Source organism: Tursiops truncatus, chromosome 4 (assembly GCF_011762595.2).
Source record: "Tursiops truncatus isolate mTurTru1 chromosome 4, mTurTru1.mat.Y, whole genome shotgun sequence".
Taxonomy (NCBI): domain Eukaryota; kingdom Metazoa; phylum Chordata; class Mammalia; order Artiodactyla; family Delphinidae; genus Tursiops; species Tursiops truncatus.
Genome location: NC_047037.1, coordinates 67,146,527 through 67,153,466, shown reverse-complemented (window position 1 = coordinate 67,153,466; position 6,940 = coordinate 67,146,527).

Genomic DNA, 6,940 nt, shown 5'->3' with positions numbered 1-6,940 from the left:
TCCGCGGCATGTGGGATCTTCCCGGACCGGGGCACGAACCCGTGTCCCCTGCATTGGCAGGCGGACTCTCAACCACTGCGCCACCAGGGAAGCCCATAGCCATTATTTTATAATAACTTTAAAGGTAGTATAATCTATAAAAATCTTGAATCCCTGTGTGGTATAACTGAAACTAATATTCAGTATAATATTGTAAATCAATTATACTTCAATTTAAAGAAAGAGAAATAGATACAAATATCCAATGTGATTTTTATTCTAATACAAAAAATGCTATCTTCTTTGAAGGAAGAGTTCATAGGTTATTAGAGGAAGTAAAGAGCATATCCAATGGCAGGGTGGTGAGGATAAAGCTTCAAAGTGTAATTGGTGACTGGGACTCAAAGGGTTTCCCTGGGAAAGAGTGGAGGTGGAGGCGAGTTGCCAAGGAAAGCTGGCAGCTGAAAGACGGAGCAGAGCTGAGTATAGGATGAAGATATCAAGCCCAGCTGAGAAGCAAAGTTGATTAAAACCTAACCAAGAGAAGGAAGAGGAAAGGAACAGGCTCACCGCAGCTACAACCCAGGAGTGTCAGAGCTGAAATAATGTCAGAGTGAAAGAGCTTCTTGGTCCAAACCATGTTTATTTGGGAAAGACTGGCAGGGTCAATATTCTATTCTGGGTATATATGTTTAGAGTGGGGAGGCAGTGTTCAATGACTGCTGTAAAGACCTATACTTCTATTTTCTATCTGACAGGGTCACACTGTACAGTGCTTATCAAATCCAACTGATAATGACTGTAGACAGATTCCACTTGAGTTCTATTCTATTGAGATTTTTTTATGAGGTTTTCAAAGAATTTCATTGTAATATCTCAAAGATGGAACTCTAGGGATGGCAACAATCTATTAAATGCTTTTATCTATTCATCTTAATCATAGAGAATTTTTGAAAATATATAGAAAAAAGTAACAATTACCCATAATTCAACAAAAAGGACCCAAAGTGACTATTGCTAAAATTTTGGTTTCATGTGTGTGCATGTAGATACATATTTTATATATATATATACACACACATATATATATATATATATATATATATATATATATAGGAAGTGATTAAATGATCCCTTTTAGAAAATGATACTGTTATATTGTATGCCTTGGAAACTCAAGAAGATAAACTTCACTAGTAGTCAAAGAAATACACTTAAAAGAATAAGAAACTATATTTCATTTAATAAATTAGAAATCTCTAACAATTAATGACAATATCCAGTGTCGGCAAAGGTTTAAGGATATGGGCAAACATTGGTAGAAGTGTAATCGTTTTAACTTCTGGTAGTGCAATCAGTCTATATCCATCGAAAGCTTTTGAGATAGCTTTTACTGTGACCTAGGAATGTATAAAAAGGAACAGCCATGAATATATACAAAGTTTTATAAATAAGCATACTCACTAAAGTAATATTTCAAATACTAAATGATTTGAAACAACATAATTTTCAATATTAATTATGTAAATGATGGTGTGGCTCCATGATGTAAGATACAGCTATGGACCATCATGAAGTGCAGTATGATGCAATTATGGTGTAAAATGTTAATGAAGTGTGTTGAACTTTAAAGGTTCTAGAACTGCTGTGTGTGTGTGTTTGTGTTACATCAAATCTTTTAGGACATACATATGTATTCTTTGGTTGTGAAACAATTTTATTAAAATGATAAGAATTAAAATGTTATCTCAGAGATAAAGATGAAACTTTTAGTGATGTGGATAAGTAATGTGGATAAACTACAGTTTAATGTGAAACTACTCTTTAAGGGTAAGAAAAGAAACCATGTGTGCAATACTCTAGTGCATTTTTGTCTACTGTTTCTTCGTGTGTGTGTGTGTGTATTTATACTAGTTTCTATATTGGTGGATGAGTTTTTTAAGAGTACTTTTATTTTGGAGGCAGAATCAAAGCTGAACTCGGCTTCGCTTTTGCCAACTGCAAAGCAAATAGCGGACTAAAAGTTTGCTGTATGGGGTTTCCATCTTTGTTCACATAAATTGTACTTCTATTGAAAAGTATATTTTATATTCCGAAACTTAGAATCTGGGTTGGACTTGCCACTTGCATTGATCAATAGAATATAACGGAATTGACCCTTTGGGACTTCTGAGCCCAGGCCTTAATAGTAGTTGTTGGATCTTCTGCTTTTGCTCAGGGAGAACTCAGACACAATATAAGATGTCCAGGTTATACATGTGAATTGAGAGAAAGGCCACATGAAAAAGAACTGAGGGCTCAGACATGTGTGGGAGCCTGGCTGATACCACAAGAAAAGAGAAGCCTAGTCCTCCCAACCATCCCAGCTGAGTGAGGCAATCTGGAACATTCTAGCTGACCTGATGTTCTAGCCGAATGTAACTGAAGAGGGACCTGTCACCACGCAGAAGAGATAAGCTATCCTTAATGAGGATGTTCGAATATCTGACTGGCAGAGAAAAATGATTGTCATTTTAAGCCACTAAGCTTTAAGTTGTTAATTACACAGCATAGTTAACTGAACAGTTAACTATGGGTAGTTAAGTAAATTAGTGTGCTGTAAGAAACATAAGCAGTATCTAGTAAACTAACTCTAAACTAGGTAACTAGCATCCAGAAACATAATTCAGCAGCTAGAATTTGTCATTGAAGAGCTCTTTCAAAGACAGATTCTCTTGACATGGAAATGAATCAACATTTTCTATATGTGTTATTTCTATATATGCTATTTCTTATAAGAGGATTTTACCTGTAAACGAATGTCTTATATGCTATTTCTTGTAACATTTTGCTTATATGGTTTTGTCATGTTTATTAATAACATAAAACATGTCCTATGGTTATGTTATATTCTCTGCATGGGATATAGGGTAAGTCATTTAACAAACTAAGGTGACATTTGGCTCTAATTGCAATTTATGGCAAGCTGAACATACAGGGTTCATGAGAAAGAGGTTTGGATTGGAGAAAGAATCCTGCTTCTCCCAGTGATTTGAGGGTGTAAGCAAGTACTTGGGCAAGATACTTACTCTTTCCCAGTCTCGGATTCCTCATCTCTAAACAGAGGGGAGAAACCTGTTGGCATCTAAATTCCTATCTAATCAAACATTAAGAGTCTGGATTTAAAGTACTAAGGCACACATTTTAGATTGAACGTGTATTTTACTTTCTTCTCTTAAACATGTTTCATAATGTAATGAAGGATTACAAATATAGTCCTTAGATTTCTAAAAAATTAATTTGCATGATTTTTTGGGGTAACAGTGGGAAAGAAGACTGTCATGACTGAGATTTGGTGATTAATATTAATTCTTTTTATCTAGAAATTATTTCTAAAAGCCAGAATTATATGAGTAAACCCACTTTATAGGGCATCAAGATTCTGCTTTATTTTGTAGGAGTATTTCAGTGCAATCCAGACAAAATATTTTTTAAAATTACCATAATCACTTTTAAAAGATGAAAATTAAGCTGGGCACATGCAGGAAAGAATGGTTAGGATGGCAAAGTACTTGAAATTATTAGGTGAAAGAATTGGAATATTTAATCTGGAAAAGAGATTGGGGAAGGGTAGATTATTCTTTGTAGCTCTTAGAGGATGGGTGGAATTAAAGGGAGACAAATTTGACTCTTTTATGTGGAAGAACTTCTTAAGAATTCCCTCATAAAGAAGTCGATTAAGCAGAGATTATACGATCATTTGAGAGTCTTCCAGGTAACTTCAAGAACTGGTTTCTGGTTATTCTAAGACTCTAGGAGACTAGTCTGTATGCATAAAGATACTTCTGATTTTAAAAAGAAGTTTAGGTAGAAATTTCTCCTCCTGGGCCTGGAGCAGTGAAAGGACAAAGGCTCAGGCTGCACTGTGGCGATGGTTTATAAGACAAATCTCTTCAGAGACGGTAGCACCAACTCCCAGGCAAAGAGTCCCATTACAAGTCTGAAGCATTCACAAGGTTAGCCAACCTTCAAAGACAAGAACACATTTCTCTAAATGCTCCTGCACCAAAATGACATCAACGTGTTCTTTAACTCTTGTATTTTAAAACCCATGATTTTCTTGCGGTGGGTGTCTCCAAGCCATTGGAGACCTTGAGGATGAAGACTTGCCAAAGCCAATTGTGGCCCGGGCACATGTGCCAGCTGGATGGCCATGCTTAACTTTGGGTTTCTTATTTCCCTTCTTCTTGCAGCTTTGAGTAACGAACACTTTCTTGGTTTTCTTGAGTCACAAATACAGGACTCTGAAATGAAGTCATCTTCAGAACTCGGCTGTCATAGGGAAACTAAATTTGTTTTCCTTTCTAAGCTATTTGATCAAAATTATTTTCCATCTCAGAGCCTCTGTTAAGAAAGTCAGAGATCCCTTTCTGATCCTTCAAAGTTCTAAAAAAGAATAAAAGCTTTTCTTTGCCTACTTTGTAGCTTGGATGTATGTCCTTATTAATGTTATAAATGCCTGCCATGCCCATGTACTTTCAGATTCCTGGATAAACTGCTGATGCACTGAAACATAAGCTATAATTATACATAAGAGGGCTTCCCTGGTGGCGCAGGGGTTGGGAGTCTGCCTGCCGATGCGGGGGACGCGGGTTCGTGCCCCGGTCCGGGAGGATCCCACGTGCCGCGGAGCGGCTGGGCCCGTGAGCTGTGGCCACTAGGCCTGTGCGTCCGGAGCCTGTGCTCCGCGGTGGGAGAGGCCATAGCAGTGAGAGGCCCGCGTGCCGCAAAAAAAAAAAAAAAAAAAAAAAAAATTGGAATCTCTATGAGTAGCACCAGGTCATGGTTTAAAAAAAAAAAAAAATTATACGTAAGAAATGACCAGTATCAAAATTTTATTAACATTCTGGCTTTTCAGACTGGAATTTTAGTCCTTTTAATTTTCCTATATTCCCTGTCAAACAATAGTAGAGACAAGAGCTGAAGAAGTTAGCTTTGTAAAATTTTCCCCACTTGACCTAGAATCATAGATCCTAAGGTAAGAAGGACAAACCTTTGAAATCATTTATTACAAATCCCCCAATTAATTGTTGAGAAGATATTTGCCTGGAGGTGCTGAATGACTGAACATAGAAGGCAAGTATAATTATTCCTTTCCCGGGGCTTTTCCAACCACACCCTACATATTCATAAGACATGTAGTCAGCCTCCGCAGAACTCCTAAAGCTGTGACTAAGTGCTTGGCTACTATAATGAGAAAGTCTCCTCTTACAGAAGAAAGAGCCCAGAAACCAGACTTACTGGTTGAACTAGATACCAAATATAGTGTTATATATTAAATATCCAAATTTAAGCTTCTTTCTCTCCCCAAATTTCAAATGGGAAAAATATCAAAAAATAAAATTATGGTGTATCCATAGCATGTAAGACAGGAAGAATGTTGTTTATAACACCTTTAAATATAGGAAAAAAGGGCTTCCCTGGTGGCGCAGTAGTTGAGAGTCCGCCTGCTGATGCAGGGGACGCGGGTTCATGCCCCGGTCCGGGAAGATCCCACATGCCACGGAGCGGCTGGGCCCGTGAGCCATGGTCGCTGAGCCTGCGTGTCCGGAGCCTGTGCTCCGCAGCGGGAGAGGCCACAACAGTGAGAGGCCCGAACACCACAAAAAAATAAAAAAATAATAAAATAAATATAGGAAAAAAATACAAGAAAATCTTGTTATATATATCATGAGTAAGGGTAGCATGACAACTGTGAATAAAAGACAGACATGAGGTTCATTTCTATGTGTGGATTTAAGAAATCAGTTTTACATTTAAAGACACTTACATAATTAACAGCTTCATTTTTTGTTTTCTGAATATTCTACATAATATAAATTGCTTTCTAATATGCAAGTTTTTATTTAATAATATTCTGGTAGTTTTCTTTCTACTGATTGAGATACAAATCATTGTTTTGATACACTTTTATGGCAAAGTTGAAACACTAATAGGGATTTTCAGTTGTTTACCTTAGGCCACCAATATGTGCATTTAAGGAAATATGTATTTCTTATCTTTGGAGGACCAGTTCAATTCACCACACATTTATTTAGTGCTACTTTATAATGCGCTATCTATGTTTAAGGGCTTAGACCTTCATAATTAAGATTATGAAAAGAAAAAGGATGTAGGGACTTCCCTGGTGGTGCAGTGGTTAAGAATCCTCCTGCCAGTGCAGGACACAGGTTCAAGCCCTGGTCCGGGAGGATCTCACATGCCATAGAGCAACTAAGCCGGTGCGTCACAACTACTGAGCCTGCGCTCTAGAGTGTGCGAGCCACAATTACTGAAGCCCGCGTGCCTAGAGCCCGTGCTCCACAATAAGAGAAGCCACTGCAATGAGAAGCCTGCGCAAAGCAACGAAGAGTAGCCCCCGCTCAATGCAACTAGAGAAAGCCCGCGTATAGCAAGGAAGACCCAACGCAGCCAAATATAAATAAATAAAATAAACTTATTAAAAAAAAAGAAAAAGGATGTAGTAATGTATATGCAGAACATGTGCACACAGACTGAATGTGATCATGTGCACACAGACTGAAAACTGCAGGAGTCAGGGATTTGTGAGTGGTATCTTGTGCCGAAAGTCTGGAGAGTGTCACAGGGAGGCCATATGGTGGTGAAAAATCTAGAAAAGTGAGTGAAGGGCTTGGATTTTATCCTGCCCTATGAAGTCTACTTCCTATCTTCCATCATTTTTCAAAAATTGAGATTACAATATTAATACATTAAAAGAGTGTTAGGAAAAATAAACTTCTGAGGTAGATAGCCTGGGTTCAAAGTTTAGCTCCTGTACTTCATATGTAAGTTTGGACAAATGCTTTATCTTTCCATGTCTCAGGTTAGATATTTGTCAAATGGGGATCATAATATTATAGACTTCAATCAGTTTTTATGGGGCATAAATGAATGAATGAGTATAAAGTATTCATATTGAGTA